Genomic DNA, 20,000 nt, shown 5'->3' on the forward strand with positions numbered 1-20,000 from the left:
GAAGGACACAACACCATCTATCTCCTGACTACAACACAGTCCTTTCAATAGTTCCAAAAAGGCTCCACACCCATTTGCACTATTCAGGTGACCCTGAGGACACAGATAGACCTCCAAGTGGCCTCAACAACTCTCAGAAAGAGTACTAATGCTCAGATGACTGCAAAGAATATAAATCCTTCCATTCCCCTACCATTTGGTCAGAACTGAAGAAGCTTCTTGGATGAGAAGTGAAACGTCTTCAAGGAAAAATGAAGTGCCGTTTGAAAAAGCACCTGGATGACTGAGAATTTCCATAAACATTTGCAATCATTGCATTTCCTAGGGTTGCTTCATTTGGGCTGGAAATATTCAGACAATCTTTAGATATCCATGAAAACAGTTTTTTGTATTCTTTTTTTCCCCCCTGCCATCTGCCATCTGTCTGAATTTTTGCATCCCAGAAGTGACAGCCCAAACATATTTGCAAAGGAAAAAAAAGAAAAGAGTCGAACCTCTAGCACAACTGCAAACATAGAAAAACGACACAATTTGCAACCCAATGAATTTTACCATAGCTCGGGACCATGCCGGCTGCCCAACACTTCAACACATTTATTTTCTAAAAAATAAATGGGGTGATTAAAATACACTTTCAAATGCAAGAAAAAGGAGATGCTGAATAATAAGAATCATTCTCCGAGATGGATCATACTCACGGAGACAGGCTAACCAGAAGGTATCGAAATTACTATCCCTATTTATTTACTGTCCCAGATTGGGTGAAATCTGGCTCAACAGCAGTAACTGGGAGGGGGATCTTGGATCTTCATCAACAGATTTTCAACTTTTATTATTCACTTCTGTTTAGTTTTTTTTTAATGGATGATTCTTATGGAACTAGAAGGGGGGGAAATGTCATATTTTGGGCTGTTTAGAGGGTGTATAAAGTGCCGCTCACACATACATGCTAGCCGTTCCCGACTCTAGGGGGCAGAGCTCATCTCCGTTTCAAAGCCGAACAGCCAGCGCTGTCCGGAGACGTCTCCGTGGTCATGTGGCTGGCATGACTCAATGGCGAAGGCGCACGGAACGCTGTTCCCTTCCCAACAAAGGTGGTCCCTATTTTTCTACTTGCATTTTTTGTGTGCTTTCGAACTGCTTGGTTGGCAGAAACTGGGACAAGTAACGGGAGCTCACCCCGTTATGCGGCGCTTGGGATTCGAACCGCTGAACTGCCGACCTTTCGATCGACAAGCTCAGCGTCTTAGCCACTGAGCCACCGCACCCCCTAGGGGGTGTACAACCCCTTTGAAATCTTGAGAAGGCTTAGAGTTTAAGTGTAGTAAACAGGAATCTGTTCGCAGCCCTTTTTTTTTTTTAATTTGATTTATATGCCGCCCTTCTCCGGAGACTCAGGGCGGCTTACAAGGCGTTAAGCAATAGCCTTCATACTTTTGTATATTTATACAAAGTGAGCTTATTGCCCCCACAATCCGGGTCCTCAAATATTGCTGAATACACTTGGTCATGTCTTAAATATGGATTTTGTCAATTTATGAAAAAGTTTGGCTCTATCAAGACTGGAGATCTGCAAAGGGGGCAAAAGATAAGTATAAATTTTTAAAAAAACAACACAAATATATGGACTTCAGTGACAATAATATGTGGTACCTTGCTCAATAGTAGTAACTGTGAGGGGGATCTTGGAGTCCTAGTGGATAATCACTTAAATATGAGCCAGCCGTGTGCGACAGCAGCCAAAAAGTCCAATGCAATCCTAAATTGCATTAACAGAGGGATAGAATCAAGATCACGTGAAGTATTAGTACCACTCTATAAAGCCTTATTAAGACCACACTTGGAATGCTGTATCCAGTTTTGGTCACCATATTGTGAAAAAGATGTTGAGACTCTAGAAAGAGTGCAGAGAAGAGCAACCAAGAGGAATAGGAGACTGGAGGCTAAAACATATGAAGAATGGTTGCTGGAACTGGGTATGTCTAGTTTGATGAAGAGAAGGACCAGGGGAGACATGATAGCAATCTTCCAATATCTCAGGGGCTGCCCCAAAGAAGAGGGAGTCAAGCTATTCTCCAAAGCACCTGAGGGCAGGACAAGAAGCAATGGGTAGAAACTCATCAAGGAGAGAAGCAACAACTAAGAAGAAATTTCCTGAGAGTGAGAACAATTAACTCAATAATTACTTGTATACAAAAAGATCTCAAAATTAATATTACAAACAAAGGTTTGGTCATGAAAGCAAGCCAGACATTCCAGAAAATGAAATTAAGTGCTTCCTCAAAAAATATTTCCAGCAACAAAGCTTCAAGTATTGTTTTACAAGGTAGATGGGTGTTTATTTAAACAAATTACAAGCAAATTTACAAAAGGCTACAGATTGGTAGAACAATAGCCGTATTTCCATCATCCCTCGCTTAGTTGTCATTGTGGCGACACAGAATTTGGACACGGTACAGGCAGAACAAAAGAGACCAGGAGATAAGAAAAGGTAGATTAAAACATGAATAAAGCCATTGTTTTCCAAACAGCTACTGAAAGATTTCTTAGCAGTTTTTGTAAAGGCAGAAAGTAGGGTTAACAGCCCACAGCAAAGCTTCAGGCATTCATGAAATACCAGCTAACGTGTTTAAGTTTTGCAGGATAATGCAGTTCAAGGGCCACGCATGGTTTGCAGGTAGATATGAAAAGAAAAAAAAAGAAGAGTGGCTGAAGGGACTGGAAAAATTAGTTGCAAAAGTTGGACCTTGAAAAAGCAAGACGGGAAGAAAATTGTTGCGCTTGAGCTGTGGTGACCAACACGTAAATCCTGGAGGGCATACAATACCAGGCGTATCAAAGGAAGGCTAAATTATGAAACTCTCTCATTTATTTGTCCATGTTATGTGGGGGAATAGCAATAGCAGTAGCACTTAAACTTATATACCCTTTCACAGTCCTCTCTAAGCAGTTTACAGAGTTGGTCTCTCACCCTCAACAATCTGGGTCCTCATTGGACCAACTTCGGAAGGATGGCAGACTGAGCCAACCTTAAGCTGGTCGGAATCGAACTGGCGTGTGGGCAGAGTCAGCTTGCAATGTTGCATTCTAACCAAGGTAACACCATGTACCCTACTTTTTGGAGTATAAGATGCATCTTTCCCCCCCCCAAAATGAGTGAAAATTGTGGTGCATCTTATATACTGAATGTTGCGACGCCTGGAACCAGCCAAAAATGCAATGCATGGAGGCAAAAAACTACGCAACTATTTATGCATCGCGTTGTTGGTATATTTTATTGTGAAGCTGCAAAATCTCTTTCTGTCCTCAAAACTATTTTTAGTCCCGAATGTATTATACATTAACATATCCCCTCCTCATTAAGCAGAGATATTGTCCTGGGACACAAAAGTACACCGTGTATTCGGTGTGAAAAGCACACACGGCCCTTAATAGGTTCCTGTCAAGATAAAATTGTAAAATATTTTACCTTTTCTCCTATTTTCTGTTTTTCGTGGGATTCCGACGAAGCAGGTACATTTAATGAGCAAGGGCTGCGTTATTGTGGTTTTCTGTTTGCTTGCAGTTCCTGTATTGTAAAAGAAAGAAAAGGTTAAGGAATCACAGGTATTATCTGCACAATGAGCCATGGATACAACAAGGAACTTTATTTCCCATTGAATTAAAAACAGAGAAACCTTATCAGGATGTTTACTAAAATCCAAAATAAAAGACCATCTACAATTGGAACCTTTATCACATTAGATGTGTCAAATGGAATGCTTGAAACTATTTTCCAAAGCACCTGAAGGCCAGACAAGGAACAATGGATGGAAACTGAACAAGGAGAGATTCAACCTGGAAATAAGGAGAAATTTTCTGATAGGGAGAACAATCAACCCATGGAACAGAAGTTGCCTTTGGAAGTTGTGGGAGCTTCATCACTGGAGGCTTTCAAGAAGAGACTGGACTGCCACCTGTCAGAAATGGTGGAGGGTCTCCTGCTTGGGAAGGGGGTTGGACTAGATGACCTACAAGGTCCCTTCCCACTCTGTTAATCTGTTACACAGGGATCCAATAGTGCCTTTGTGGTCTTTCAAGGGGGAACGGAGCCCGCCAGAAAGACCAAATCAATGCTCCCTATATTTGTTGTGATTTTTTTTTATAGATTAAAATGTTGTATAACAAGGTAATCTTTTCCGAGACAGAATTCACAAGACATCTCCTTCAATTATTTCCTTCGAGGTGGACAGAGGGGATCGTCAGGCATCTGACAGCAGCCCGGATTAATGTGTGCATCGACTTTTTTTTACCGCCACAAAGGAAGGGCTCCGAAGTTTTGCATAAATGCTTCTAGGCAACGCTTTTCTTTTTTTTAAAAAAAAGCTGCTTGTCAAAAACTTTTAACCTTCTCACTGAACGGTGCTTTTTAAAAGCGTGTCAAAGCAAACAGCAAACCATGTTTTAAAAAAATAACAGATATCGTGTACGCTGTTTCCTCAAAGATAAGATCTATCTTGAAAATAAACCCTAGAGTGTTTTTATGCATGCACCTAAAATAAGCCCTACCGCCAAAATAAGCCCTACTTAAAAGCCTGTGTAGCCACTCAACCGTCCCATTCCATCTGGTTGCTCACGGTGTTGTGACCAGAAGTTGAGGCATGAGGGTGGTGGGGCTGCCCCACATGCCCCGCACCACCTTACCTCAGGGCAGGAGTGGGTTCTACTTATCTTTACTACCAGTTCGCAATGGGCCGCGCGCACGCATGCACAGAAGCATCCTGATGACTTTGGGGTTGGTGAGTGAACCTCCCACCAGTTTTACTACTAGTTCTTGTAAACTGGTCTGAACTGGGGGCAACCCACCACTGCCTCAGGGCCTCCACAGCCAGGCCATCTACGCCCCAAGACCTGTGTCCCTCACATCGGCAGCACCAGCAGCCATTTGCAAAGGAGCCCACATTGCCACTGGCCCATTTCTGCTTGCTCACAGAGGAGGTTGAGTGGTGTATTGGTGTTGAGGCCACGAGGCAAGGCAGGTGCCAGGGCATGGATGGCCTGGCTGCGGGGGCACTGAGTTAAGCTGGTGTGGGGCATGTGGGGCAGCTCCACCCCCATACTTTGCAGTGGTGTGAATGGTGCACCATGTGACGTCCTGTCCTGTGGTGAGCAAGCAGAAGAAGTGGGCCTCCTGTACATGGAAAAAAAATAAGGCACCCCTGAAAATAAGCCCTAGTGCTTATTTTGGAGCCCAAAAGAAAATAACACCCAGACTTATTTTTTTTTATTAAAAAGTTTTACAAGACAAAAAACATTTTTACAAGAAAAACATAGACCGTTTGCCATCTTTCTATATATGGATTGTACAATCACATTTACAAGTTAACAACCTCTTTTTTTTTTTTTTGAGAAAAAAAAAACAGTTACGTAAACTCCAAGAATCTCTCCAAATTCTTTACTCATGTTAGAGGGAAGGGAAAACATGAGTAAACATGAATCATAATAATTTTTAAAAACTTATGTGAGGTGATTGACTCGCGGATTAAAACCGGCCAAGAGTCCCTGCAGAGGAATAATTCCTGCATCTTGAAACAGTAGATTAAAAATATCCGAACTTTACAAGATTTGGCGGAAACACCCATGGCAACGTTGAGAAGATGAAGAGAAACCTAAAAGTGGCCTTTTAGGTGTACAGGTACTCCTTAACTTACAACCATTCATTTAGCGGCACTCATAAAAATGACTTACAACTGTGTTTCGCACTTACGACCATAGCAATATTCCCTGTGGTCATGTGATCAAAATTCAGAGGCTTGGCAACTGGCATGTACTTGTGACGGTTGCAGTGTCCTGGGGTCACATGATTCCCTTTTGCAACCTTCCGACAAGCAAAATCAACAGGGAAGCCAGATTCACTTAACAGCCATGTCACTAAGTGAACAATTGCAGTGATTCACGTGACAACTGTGGTAAGAAAGGTTGTAAAACTTGCTTAACAAATGCCTCACTTAGCAACAGGAATGTTGGGCTCAACTGCAGTCGTAAGTTGAGGACTACCTGTAATTGGACTCTATCTCCTATCAGCCTCAGCCAACAACTGGGTTTTGTAGTTCTGATGGGTCACCGATGCTCTAAGCTTAAATTTAAGATCCTTTATATTATATATATCGTGAAAGGATGTTTGTATTAACATTTCCCAAAACTACAGAAACTAATTTAAAACAATATGGCAGAGTAAACTAAAGTGTGAATAATCTTTCAGTTCTACGGTTATTAATGTCAAGGACTTTTTTTCCCCCCAAACCACCGTGAAATTCAGCATATTGTCTCGAATGAGAGATGCCTCTGTAAAGACAGAGACAATGTGCTATGAGATGATTCTCGTTATTACCATTTCCCTCACCTCAGGGCATGTTTACAAAAGTGGCCGCAGGATGCGGGGTTGTGGGGGAGTGTGTTTGTGTTATTATACACAGGCACTGTGTGGGCATGTGTTGGCTCGCTAACCAATTTATTTGGATGAACGAGCACACACAGACGGCGTTGGCTTTGCCTGTTCTTTGGCTTGGTCCCACAAAAAGGCAAAATCAGAATGCTTAGAGATGGAGAGAGAATAGAATAGAATAGAATAGAAGAGAATAGAATAGAATAGAATAGAATAGAATAGAATAGAATAGAATAGAATAGAATAGAATAGAACAGAATAGCATAGAATAGCATAGCATAGCATAGCATAGCATAGAATAGAATAATAGAATAGAATAGAATAGAATAGAATAGAATAGAATAGAATAGAATAGAATAGAATAGAATAGAATAGAATAGAATAGAATAGAATAGAATAGAAAATTCTTTATTGGCCAAGTGTGATTGGACACACAAGGAATTTGTCTTGGTGCATACGCTCTCAGTGTACATAAAAGAAAAGATATGTTCATCAAGAATCATAAGGTACAACACTTAATGATAGTCATAGATGATAGATAGATAGATAGATAGATAGATAGATAGATAGATAGATAGATAGATAGATGGAAGGAAAGAAGGAAGGAAGGAAGGAAGGAAGGAAGGAAGGAAGGAAGGAAGGAAGGAAGGAAGGAAGGAAGGATGGGGTAGGGAGGGAGGGAGGGAGGGAGGGAGGGAGAGAGAGAGAGGATAGGTAGGCAACATGCAACGGCAATTGAGCCCCAAATTTCTGTTGCTAAGTGAGACAGTTGTTAACTCTAACCCTAACCGTAACCCTAACCCTAACCCTAACAAGAGCCTGTAGTACAGTGGACTAAAGCACTGTTATTAACATCTGCTGCTTGCAATTACTGCAAGTTCAAATCTCACCAGGCTCAAGGTTGACTCAGCCTTCCATCCTTTCAAAGGTAGGTGAAATGGGGACCCAGATTGTGGGGGCAATAAGCTGACTTTGTATAAAAATATACAAAAGTATGAAGGCTATTGCTTAACGCATTGTAAGCCGCCCTGAGTCTTCGGAGAAAGGCGGGATATAAATTAAAGCAAAAAAAAAAAAGTGAGTTTTGCCCCATTTTATGACCTTTTTTGCCACAGTTGTTGAGTGAACCACTGCCGTTGTTAATCTAGTCACACGATTGTTAAGTGAATCTGGCTTCCCCATTGACTTTGCTCGTCAGAAGTTTGCAAAAGAGGATGAAGTGACCCCGCGCAGGCCACTACAACCGTCATAAGTCCATGCCAGTTGAATTTAGATCACGTGGCCAGGGGGATGCTGCAAAAGGTCCTAAGTGTGAAAAACGGCCATAACTCCCCTTTTTCAGTGCCGTTGTTAACTTGGAACGGTCACTAAACGAACTGTTGACATTCAAGAACTACCTGTATCTACTGTATACGCTTATTTCCAGCAGCAGCCTCGGGAAACCTAGGCTAGAAAATTAAACCTTGGTTCCTTTCCTCTGCCTCCATGTATTTCCCATCATTTATGATGCACTTTTCAGCCAGTTAGCTGTCTAAGCAGCTCAGGCTATGAAAAAATCAATCAAATGCCAACACTACAATGAGCCATTATCAAAGCAGCAGAAAACAGGATAAAACTGCCTATCTCGGAGAGAAGCATCACATACAGTGGGGAGAGGAGGGAATCAAGGGGTCTCATTTTTCTCCAGTCAGAAGAAGGAAAAACCCATCTGTCAGAAATGGTATTTAGGGTCTCCTGCTTAAGCAGACTAGATGACCTACAAGGTCCCTTCCAACTCTTATTTTATTCTATTTTGTTTCTCAACACCTGGGTTGCCTTTAAAAGTCATGGGAGCACCACTCCTGAGCATCCCACGGAGAAATGAGGATGATAGATCTGGGATCAATGGATCGCTGTGGCCATCAAAGCCCTAAGCGTCTCTAATTGGCAGCTCTCTTAGCTGTTTGATTTTCGTTTTCTAAACGAAGACTTACATCTGTCTCTGTTAAATTTCATCCTGCTGCTCCAAATCATTTCTCATTTCAATTTGATCAACGTTCGCTCTGTCGTGTCATCCAAGCCCTTCACTATGAAGCCGTTGAACAATATTGAAATATTAAACTACTGAAATCCCAAATCCACATAATTCAGCTAATGAGGAACCATTGATTGATTGATTGATTGATTGGAATTTCCACACCAGGGATCTTGGAGTCTTAGTGGACAACCAATTAAACATGAGCCAACAGTGTGCGGCCACAGCCAAAAAAGCCAACACAATCCTAAATTACATTAACAGAGGCATACAATCAAGATCGTGTGAGGTGCTAATACCACTCTAGAAAGCCTTAGTAAGGCCACACCTAGAGTACTGCATCCAGTTTTGATCACCACGATACAAAAGAGATGTTGAGACTCTGGAAAGAGTGCAGAGAAGAGCAACAAAGAGGATTAGAGGACTGGAGGCTAAAACATACAATGAACGGTTGCAAGAACCAGGCCTGGCTAGTCTAGTGAAGAGAAGGACCAGGGGAGACATGAGAGCATCTTCCAATATTTGAGGGGCTGCCACAGAGAGGAAGGGGGTCAAGCTATTTTCCAAAGCCCCTCTAGGCCAGACAAGGAACAATGGATGGAAACTGATCAAGGAGAGATTCAACCTGGAAATAAGGAGAAATTTTCTGACAGGGAGAGCCATCAACCCATGGAACAGAAGCTGCCTTCAGAAGTTGTGGGAGCTTCATCCCTGGAAGCTTTCAAGAAGAGACTGGACTGCCCTCTGTCAGAAAGGGTGTAGGGCAGTGATGGCTAATTTTGTTCTTGTTGTGTGCTCAATGTACACAAGCGTGCACGCAATAGCGCGCGTGCGACTGGTACCCATAATTCAGTGTGCCCCCTGCACATGCATGCACGACCCCCCACGCTCCCCCCGCCCTCTACACATGCGCACGCAACCCCCTGCCTCTTGTTTTTGGCCTAGCAGGTCTCCCTGCAGCCTCCTGGGCACAAAAACGGGTCGGGGAGCATTTCACCCCCCCACGCATGTGCGCAACCCCCCTGCTCATGTGCGCACATCTCTGACATGAGTCCTGCCCTCCCCGTTCATCCCCAAAATCAGCTAGCCGGCAGGAGGTGCGCAAGCACATGCGCGGTGGAGCTGAGCTGGGCAACGGCTCACGTGCCCACGGAGAGGGCCCTGCATGCCAGCTGGGGCACACCTGCCATAGGTTCGCCATCACGGGTGTAGGGTCTCCTGTTCGGGCGGGGGTTTGGATTACAAGACTTACAAAGTCTCTTCCAACTCTGTTATTCTGTTATTCTGACTCTCTGGATGATTCACGAAGTTAAAAACTCAGGAAAAAAAGAAGCAATCAAACAAGAAAGGAGCCAAAAAAAAGCCAGACAAAATGGGCAATGAAACTCACACACACAACTCTCCGAAAAAGCTTCATCCACCCTAGTCAAAAGCCTGGGGGAAGGGCCAGACCTTCAAGGCCTCCAAAATGTTAGATGAGAACATTGGGAGAACATTGGTCAAGCCAGCTATGTGTCTACTTAATTATTGTCAGACCCACCAAGTAGACCTGAACAAAAATCAATTCCACAGGAAGAGTAACTCTTCTTTTCTTGAGAGTAGCTATAATAATAGAAACCGGAACATCTGGTGTGTTGTATACATCCCCTAATTTATATTAACGCGAACTAGCAAGACATCTCCTGATTTGGACTCAAGGTATTTTTGACCTCCTCACTGTCTCCAGCAAGGTCATTTTCCTTACTCTCTACAATAATCAAAGTATCAAGCCAGTGGTGGGTTGCTCCCGGTTCAGCCCGGTTCGGGCGAGCCGGTAGCAGTGACGATGTGACGTCACCGAACCGGTTCTCTGTGACTGGGAGCTGGGCCCGCCCACCTGCCCGCCCCCGCTTTATTCCTACCTTTATTTCTTGGTTTTCAGCCCAGCTGATAGGTGAGGCAGAGTGGTTTGCCGTACTTCAGCTGGCGATAAACCTAATGCGCTTGCGTGGAGCGCAAGATCGGCGCACATGCGAGCAAACTGAGCATGCTCGTGGCGATCGAGCGCAAATCGTGTGTGTGAAGAGAACTGGTAGTAACCCCAGTTGGAACCCACCACTGTATCAAGCCCACGTTGAAATAAAGACCTTCCCTTTTTGCTTTAATTGATGTGTGGAAAGCAAGGAAACTACAGATGACTGGACACATTATGGTAGAAAGAATGGCAAGAAATTCATGCACACCCCTTATCAGCCATTAAAGTCCATCTACGGAAAATTCTCCCAAATTTTGTCTCTTGTTTGACGGAACACATCAAACAAACTTTCATCAAAGGGAAAGATAAGAAAGAAAAGTCTAAAGAAAAGAAGAATTAGGGGTGGCATGATAGCAGCAGTCCAGTGTTTGAGGGGTTGCCACAAAGAAGAGGGGGTCAACCTATTCTCCAAAGCACCAGATGGCAGGACAAGAAACAACGGATGGAAACTAATCAAGGACGGAAGCAACCTGGAATTAAGGAGAAACTTCCTAACAGTGAGAACAATCAACCAGTGGAACAGAAGTTGCCTTCAGAAATTGTGGGAGCTCCGTCACTCCGTCTCTGTCTTTAAGAAGAGTCTAGACTAGTGGTAGATAACCTTTTTGCCATCGCGTGCCAAAAGCGGGAGGAGCGGGGGGGGTCACGCATGTGCGTGGCCACACCCATAATTCTATGTGCCCTGCGCCCTGCGCCCTGCAAATTCATGCACTCCGCCTACTTTTGGCACACGATGGCACAGTGGGCCCAGTAGGCCCGTTTTTTGCTCTCCCCAGGCTCCAGAGCCTCTCTAGGAGTCTGGGGAGGGCAAAAATGGCCTTTCCCACCCCCCCAGAGGCACTTCAGAGGTCAAAAATGGCCCATTTGCCAACTTCCGGAAGTCCCACCAGAAGTTGGCAAACGGGCCGTTTCCGGCCTCTGGAGGGTCTCCGGGGGGAAGGCCGTTTTCACCCTCCCCATGCTCCCCAGGCTCCTAGATAGCCTAGAGAGGCTCCTAGAGATGCCCTGGAGCCTGGGGAGAGCAAAAATGGGCCTTCCCCACCCCCAGACCCCCAGACCCTCCGGAGGCAGGAAACAGCCTGTTTCCCTATTTCTAGGTGGCCTAGAAGGCCTGAAAATCAGCTGGCTGGCACGCACGCACATGCGCGCCAGAGCTGAGCTCATGTGCCCACCAATATGGCTCCGCATGCCACCTGTGGCACGCATGCCACAGATTCGCCATCATGGGTCTAGACAGCCACTTATCTGAAATGGTATAGGTTCTCCTGCTTGAGCAGGGGGCTGGACTAGAAGACCTCCAAGGTCCCTTCCAGTTCATTCTAGTCTATATCTATTCTATAATTGAGTAGGAAACTAATGCAGGACAGTATCCCTCCCTAGGCCTGGCACTGGTGCTGAATTTCCTGTCAGTAATAAAGTTGAATACTCCGTGATTTATTTCAACTCTTAAGATACTGATGGTATACAAAATAGAATGTTTTTAAGGGGAAAAATTTGGAGGGTCTCTTTCTCAACAGAGCAGTTCCACTGCTTATGCTTCTTCTTTAATAACTGTCTACCTTCTTTGCAGTTGGCTCTTGATACCGTTAAATAAGTATATTATTTCAAATACATATTCAAAAATACTAGATTATATTCATATAATCAGAACAGGTGGCTGTTACAGCCATGTTTGTGGCTTCCGAATCGTCGTAAGCCACAATTTTCATTCTGATTATTCCTGCCGGGGTTTGTTCTTCCATCTGCCAGATAATTACAATTTTAAGGATATTTTCTACCAATTTATCCAATAGCAGATGTTGGCCTGAGCCTATAATTTCCCGGTTTTCCTCTGAAACCACCGATACGTCTCTATCAGTTACAAGAGGCAATCTTTATTAACTCAAACCATCCGGAGGTAGCCACAAAAAATCCTCCAAATAAAAGGTATCGAATCACTTGTAATAAATATGAAGGACACCTTCAAAAGCCTTCTCTTCCGCACTTGGCGTTTCCATTTTTGTCTATGGCAGAGGTCTTCAAACTTGGCAGCTTGAAGACTTGTGGACTTCAACTCCCAGAATTCTCCAGCCATGCTGGAGAATTCTGGGAGTTGAAGTCCACAAGTCTTCAAGCTGCCAAGTTTGAAGACCTCTGGTTTATGGAAACCTGGACCATTAAGCCAATCGCATTGGAAACCAATATGAGTTGGAGAGAACTACCATCCATCTGAATTTAGTCATCTGGTGAAGGGAACTTATTTAGGTTTTGAACCACACTTTTCACCTTCCTTTGGAGTATTTATATAGCTGAGGTGGCTGCATTTTCTAATCTGCTCCTGACACACATTAGTCCCCTGTCAAAAGACACAACGAATGTCCCATGGAAGATTGAAATAGGGGTCAAATCAAGTATGTTTCTCGGTATTGAGTTGGTATCTCAAATGCCCAGCACTCCTTGGCTTGAGGTGTTTAATCACTCAAGAACACACCAAGTGCATTGGCCGAGTCCCTGCTTCTCCATATATTCTGATTAATTCTGAGGGCTTCCATCTTATGCCATGCCCAGTTCTACATTAGAGAAGCTGCTAAACACAACTGGCATGATAAGCTTGAGGAGAAGAAGACGACGACTGGAGTTATTTGTCCATCTGTCTTCTAAGTCTGACAGGGCAGAATTCCGTTCTTGCATTGCGGTATTTGAAAAACGACGCAGGATAAACTGAACAAGGATGAAAAGAACACATGGTGGGCAATTGAGATACCACCAATAAAAGAGATTCATGGTCAAAAGATGTTTGTCTTGATGTCATTCAGACTTCATCGGTGTCTTAAGAAGATTTTGGGGGAGAGAATTGATATCTGAGCAATGGTAATAATAAATGCATCTAGTTACACTAGTGGTTTTTCAAACGTGAGAACTTTAAGTTGCGTGGACTTCAACTCCCAGAATTCCCCAGTCAGCCATGCTGGCTGGGGAATTCTGGGAGTTGAAGTCCACGCATCTTAAAGTCAGCCATGCTGGCTGGGGAATTCTGGGAGTTGAAGTCCACGCATCTTAAAGTCAGCCATGCTGGCTGGGGAATTCTGGGAGTTGAAGTCCACGCATCTTAAAGTCAGCCATGCTGGCTGGGGAATTCTGGGAGTTGAAGTCCACGCATCTTAAAGTCAGCCATGCTGGCTGGGGAATTCTGGAAGTTGAAGTCCACGCATCTCATAGTTCTCATGTTTGAGAAACACTGGAGTACACGATAGTCTACAAACATCTGTATCTATTGTTTCTCGTGAAGTAACTAGTTAGCAGGTCTGTCTCACAATCGTTTCATTTTCACAATCGGTGCTCTTGAAGCAACTATTTAGCACGTGTGTCTTTCAACTACCTCTAAGCTCTCAGTATCAGAGAGGTCAAACAAGACATCCCGTCTGTTCGTATTTGTAAGAAAAATATTTACGGCCTTCCCATTGGTCTCAGATTTGAAGAAACACCCAATACTCCATGGATTTGATGAACCTGTCCAACTAATGATGATGCCTTAGGAAGAAAAATATATATGAATTCATCATTCTACTAAGGAATCAGTTAAATCGTCTGGTGCACCAGTTGCGCCCCTACCTGGACCATGATACCCTACGCACAGTCACTCATGCACTCGTCAACTCCTGGATCTACTACTGCAATGCTCTCTACATGGGGCTGCCCCTGAAGACCACTCGAAGGCTTCAGTTGGTGCAGAATGTGGCCACGCGGGTAGTGATGTGAGTGTCCTAACACTCTCATGTTACACCCCTTCTGCAGGACCTGCATTGGCTACCGGTTGCCCTCTGGGTGAGATTCAAGGTGCTGGTAATCACCTATAAAGCCCTACATAGTTTAGGCCCGGGGTATTTTGCGGACCATCTGCGGCCAGCGACTGCTTCCCATCGCCCGGTGCGTTCCCACAGGGAGGGCCTCCTTGGGGTGCCGTTGGCCAGACAATGTCGGCTGGCGACCCCTAGGGAGTGGGCCTTCTCTGTGGGCGCACCTACCCTGTGGAATCAGCTCCCCCTGGGGCTCCGGGTGGCCCCTGACCTTCGCTCTTTCTACCGCGGCCTTAAAATATGGCTATTCTGCCTGGCCAGCTTGGGCTGAAGGGGTTTTAGAGGGAATTTTAATGGTCTTTATAGTTTTATTGGGTATTTTTAAAAAATTGAATTTTGTGTGTTTTATTATTGTGAGCCGTCCGGGGTCCTTTCAGAGATAGGGCGGCATATAAGTCTAAATAATAAATGATAAATAAATAAATACAAGCTGTCTCTGGGTTAAGAACGTATGGATGTATGGACAACTCACGCTTACAAACAAGCTGTCTACTACTTAAAATGGCGGACAGCATTCTCCTTTCTCCAGCTGATGAACTGCTGAAGCCAGGCAAACTTTTCATGAACTGCTGACACCACAGATTTTTGATCTACAGCCTGTTTCCAGCAGTTGATGGAAACCTCACAGAGTTTCAGCCGTTTGTCAGCTCGAGAAAGGAGAACTCCATCCGCCATCTTTAGCAACAGACAGTCTGTTCGTGTGTACAAGTTCTGACTTACATACGAATTCACTTTAAGCACAGACTTTGGCGTTCTTAACCCAAGGACTTGCCTATGTTGCAAATATTTTTTTTTTAAAAAAAAGTCCATATCAGTGGTGAAATGTAAAATTTGTTATTACTGGTTCTGTGGGCATGGCTTGGTGGGGGGAGGGGTTAATGTGACTGGGTGGGCATGGCCAACTTTTTTTTTTTTACTTTTAAAAGCATTTTTTTCTACAACCTTAAGAGGTTGCAGAAAAAAATGCTTTTAGAAGCCTCTGACGATCAGGCAACTCAGCTGGGATCGCCAGAGGCTTTTAAAGGCATTTTTTTTCCTACAACCTCTTCGGCTGAAGAGGCTGCAGAAAAAAAATGCTTTTAAAAGCCTCTGACGATCCCAGCTGAGCAGCACGATCATCAGAGGCTTTTTTTTTTTTTACTTTTAAAAGCATTTTTTCAGCCGAAGAGGTTGCAGGAAAAAAACGCTTTTAAAAGTAAAAAAATAGCCTCTGATGTTCGCACAGCTCAGCTGGGCATGGGGGGGTGGGTCAGGGATTTTTGCTACCGGTTCTCCGAACCACCTGCCACCATCGCTACCAGATCAGGCGATCCAGTCTAAACCGGCAGCATTTCACCCCTGGTCCATATTAATTTGAGAAAAAGAAATTAGCAGTGCAATCAGAGGTGGTATTTAGCGGGTTCAGACCAGTTTTCCCGAACTGGTAGCGGAAATTGTGGGTGGGCCTGGATATCCTCCCACCCACTCCAGCTCTATGCTGTCCTATTTTGGCACGTTTTCGAAGGCAGGCGTGCAGCAAACCAGAGTTAACAAAAGGTGAAACTCACTGCTGAGTGCAATCCTACGCAATCCCTAGGAAGAACGGGAAGGGAACATTTCTTCTCCCCGGCGGTGGAACAGACTGCGTCTTGGTGGCATGACTGTATGTTTCTGACTCATCCTGAAGACAAAGTGTGCTTTCTAAATTGCATGTTTTTTTAAAAAAATGAATTGTTAAACTGCCCAGAGTTGAGTGGTGACTGGGTGGCCACATGAATGTAAATAAGAAATAGATCCAATCTGGGTCAATCACCAAGATCAGAGGTTTTGTTTTCTGAGCTTTCGGGCTTGTGCTGGAGCCCATCCTTGGGGATCTTCTCTCTAGCAGAGTGTTTGCTGTTCTCTGTGTGATATTTATAGTGCTTGTCTGTGCCCTGCCATACATCAAAAACATTTTGGAAGCTACAGAATGCAGATCTGCAAGTGGGCATTGCGTACCGCCCGGAAGATACCATACAAGGACAAATTAAGCATTGTAAAGATCGCTTGGCGGTGGGAGATGCTTTCAATGTAATTTACAAGATCTCCTGCATGGATTGCCCCTGAGATTATGTAGGACAGACAGGGAGGAAGCTAATCACCAGATTGAAAGAACACAACTGAACGGTCAGACAAGGAGACCCGAACTCACTGCAATGAACAAGGACACAAATTCAGTTTTGCAGCTACTAAGATTGTTGGACGAGCAGGGACAAAAACAGCCGGGGAAGTGAATGAAGCCTGGGAAACGGCTCCCTCGTCAGTCAAGAGGAGGGCTGATTTGCCATCAGCCTATCAAGTACTTAGAAGGCGAGGGCTGGGCAACACAAGCAAACGACAGCCAACGACTTAAAAGCCAGCCATCAATACACCCCAATCAACATCTAAAAAGCCACATACAATTGGCACTATCAATACCACACACAGAATAGCACACACTCTGCTAGAGAGAAGTTTCCTAAAGATGGGCTCCAGCATGAGTCCGAAAGCTCGGAAGACAAAAACTCTGGTCCCAGTGACTGACCCAGATTGGCTCCTCCAATATTATGCTGGGACCAGTGATGAAATTCAATTTTTTTTTTACTACTGGTTCTGTGGGCGTGGCTTGGTGGGCGTGGCAGGGGAAGGATACTGCAAAACCCCCATTTCCTCCCCATTCCTGGGGGAATGATACTGCAAAATCCCCATTCCCTCCCCACTCCAGGAGAACGATACTGCAAAATCCCCATTCCCTCCCCACTCCAGGGGAAGGATACTGCAAAATCCCCATTCCCTCCCCACTCCAGGAGAAGGATACTGCAAAATCCCCATTCCGTCCCCACTCCTGGGGGAAGGATATTGCAAAATCTCCATTCCCACCCCACTCTGGGGCCAGCCAGAGGTGGTATTTGCTGGTTCTCCAAATTACTCAAAATTTCCGCTGCCGGTTCTCCAGAATCTGTCAGAACCTGCTGGATTTCACTCCTGGCTGGGACACATAGATTTGTCTTCCTTTGTAACAAATACATAAATGAATCAGAGACTGCAGGGAGAATAAGACAGGACAACATGGCAGTCATGGCCTAAAAATTTAAACCTTACCTCTTTTCATGAGGGCTGATGGCACCCACATCTAGAAAGACTCGGGTGATGTTGTAGCACCACAAACAGCCTCTTGGTTAAAGTGTGTAAATGCGTGCATACACAAACACTTCAGTTTATGGGCAATCTATTTTTATCCTTAACAATGCAAGAAGTCCAGCTCATAGCATTATTTTCACATTTAATATCTAAATGTCTTTTTCTCAGCTTATAAGTAGTCCTCAGCTTACAACAGTTTTGTTTCAAACTTACAACGGCACGGAAAAGAGTGACTTATGACCGTTTTTCATTGTTATGACCTTTGACCTTTGGTCAAAATTCAGGCCTTTGGCAACTGGCTCACACTTATGAGGGTTGCAGTTTCCTGGGGTCACGTGATCCCCTTTTGCGACCTTCTGACAAGAAGAGAAGACAGTTTCACTTAACAACCATGTTACTCACTTAACAATTGCAGTGATTCACTTAGCAACGGTGGCAAGAGGTTCCCTTAACAAATGTCTCACTTAACAATAGAAATTTTGGGCTCAAATTGTGGTCATACATCGGGGGCTGTTCTGCCCCAGCTACAGACCCCAAAGAACGCAGCACACACAAAGTCTGTACAAAACTTAATTTACTAAAATAACTCAGTCTTTTCCAAAGAAAGGCTGTTAATAAACTTTCTTAACAGCCTACAAGAAACCAAAGATAAAGTAATCACAATCTTACTAAGGTTGGCAGAAAGCCCAGAAGCAATTTACAGAGAATCCAGACGCGAAGGAGAGTGAACTAAAGTTGTTCCCTACAAATTGCTTCAGTCGGTGTTCCTCCTTAAATAGGCTAAGGGAGTGGCCAATTAGCCCCAAGCCTTACTCTTGAGGAGACCTCCTCCTGAGGAGCCACTCCTGCCTTTTAATAGCTCTGCGCGCCCGTGCATTGAGAAGAGGCTCCTCCTCTTCTTCCTCTTCACTTAAGGGAGCTTCTGGAGGTTCTGAAGGCCCTAGCTGAGTCCCTGCCTCTGGCACCACATCTTCTCCAGCCTCCTCAGTGTCTGACACGAGTGCCAGCTGCACAGGCTGCTGGCACAGCACCACACCAGCCTCCTCACTGTCAGAATCAGCTACTAGCTGCACAGGCCACTGACAGGCCACAACAGGGGCTACCTGACTCAGGACTACGTTAACCTTTTGCTGTGGGAACAGAACAAAAAAAAAAAAACCTGTGTTAAGGCAGTTTTGCTCATATATGTTTTGATTTGCTCGTAACGTTTATTGAGATCTTCAGGAACATCCTTCATCTTTGGCCTTTTTCAACAAATAAGATGGCGGCTTTTAGCTGGCTGTTTGAGAGAGACATGATTCTTGTGGCGATATTATTACGCACTCAAATGCATTCGGTACATTAGCTTTAGTGGGCTGCTTATCTACGCTCAGCTCGTACATTTTCCAGGTTACGCTGACAAATACATTTACGCACTGAATCAAGTCACATGTCTTACATTGCTCTTAAAAGATGCACGATATGATATCCGGCATTATATATAAATGATAGCGAGAGAGAGAGAAGAAATGGGAAACTTCAGCAGGAAGGGAAATGCTTTCAGGGACGAGGGCCATTATGTTTTCAACGGTTCTCATTCAATAACGAAAAGGATATTAGTGATACCCTAGCATTGCAAAGCTGATTAGCCGTTATCACGAGACAAGCACACAAAAACGTATCTCTAGCTTGATTAAATTCTCCCTCTAAATCGTTAAGATTTATGGCACTGTAAATTCAGGAGTTTTCAGGTTGTTATTCCCGTCTCCAGTGCAAAATCTTGTTGTTAATGGCTGGTCACATTCGAGTCAACAATACACACTCTGCAAAGTTGAAATGATGTCTCAGTCCTCATTTCTGATGTACGATTTGTGTTCATTTCTCCTTTTTTTTTTTCATTTTTTCATAGAGTGGCCTAGCGTGTAGTACGATATCCTACTATATAACATGCAGAACATTGCTGGCAAATAATTTATTATTTATTGAGGGGAAACACTGCTTTAGAGTTTAGTGAAATTTTTCCAGCAACTGTGGTTGGCATCTTCAAAAGCTGAATGTTCTGCTCTGTAGACCATCCGCTGGCTTAGGAATTTTGGGAGTTGAAGTCCACAAGTCGTAAAGTTGCCAAGCCTAGAGGTCCCTGCTGTAGACCAGTGGTGGGTTACCCCCGGTTCGGACAGGTTCTATAGAACCGGTAGTAAAACCGGCAGGAGGCTCCACCCACTGACCCTGATGTCATCAGAAGCGAGAAGGCGCACATACGAGCAAAGCTAGTGCAAGCACGCGATCCCATTGCGAACCGGTAGTAAAGGTAAGTAGAACCCACCACTGCTGCAGACCACAGAGAACCGAGCAGGGATTGGCCAGACTGCTGCCTTTATACCCAGGTAGCCTGACCTCTGATTGGTCTTCAGCCCAGCTGGCTTCTGATTGGTGTGGCCAGATTGATGTCCTGCACACCCTCTGCTAGCAAAAAGGAGCCTGGGAAGGTTCTGTTTTTGCTAGCAGAGGGCTGCAGGAGGCCGTCACAGCCAAAAACGGAGCTTGGGAGGGCCTCTCGTGGCCCTCCAGAGCTCAGTTTTCACTGGTAGATGC

General features: G+C 44.4%; 1 protein-coding gene across 13 annotated transcripts in view; it reads right to left on the minus strand.

Moving 5' to 3' along the window:
• Nucleotides 1-20,000, minus strand: part of ENOX1 (ecto-NOX disulfide-thiol exchanger 1) — a 427,344-nt gene that overhangs the window by 192,107 nt on the left and 215,237 nt on the right. For all 13 annotated transcript variants that reach the window (XM_060686501.2, XM_087895594.1, XM_034416422.3 and 10 more), the window contains one exon: nucleotides 3,470-3,568. The gene's annotated coding sequence lies outside the window, so the exon portion shown is untranslated. The remainder of the gene's footprint in view (nucleotides 1-3,469; nucleotides 3,569-20,000) is intronic.

This window comes from Pantherophis guttatus, chromosome 5 (genome assembly GCF_059756535.1).
Source record: "Pantherophis guttatus breed Tessera chromosome 5, ASM5975653v1, whole genome shotgun sequence".
Classification (NCBI taxonomy): Eukaryota; Metazoa; Chordata; class Lepidosauria; order Squamata; family Colubridae; genus Pantherophis; species Pantherophis guttatus.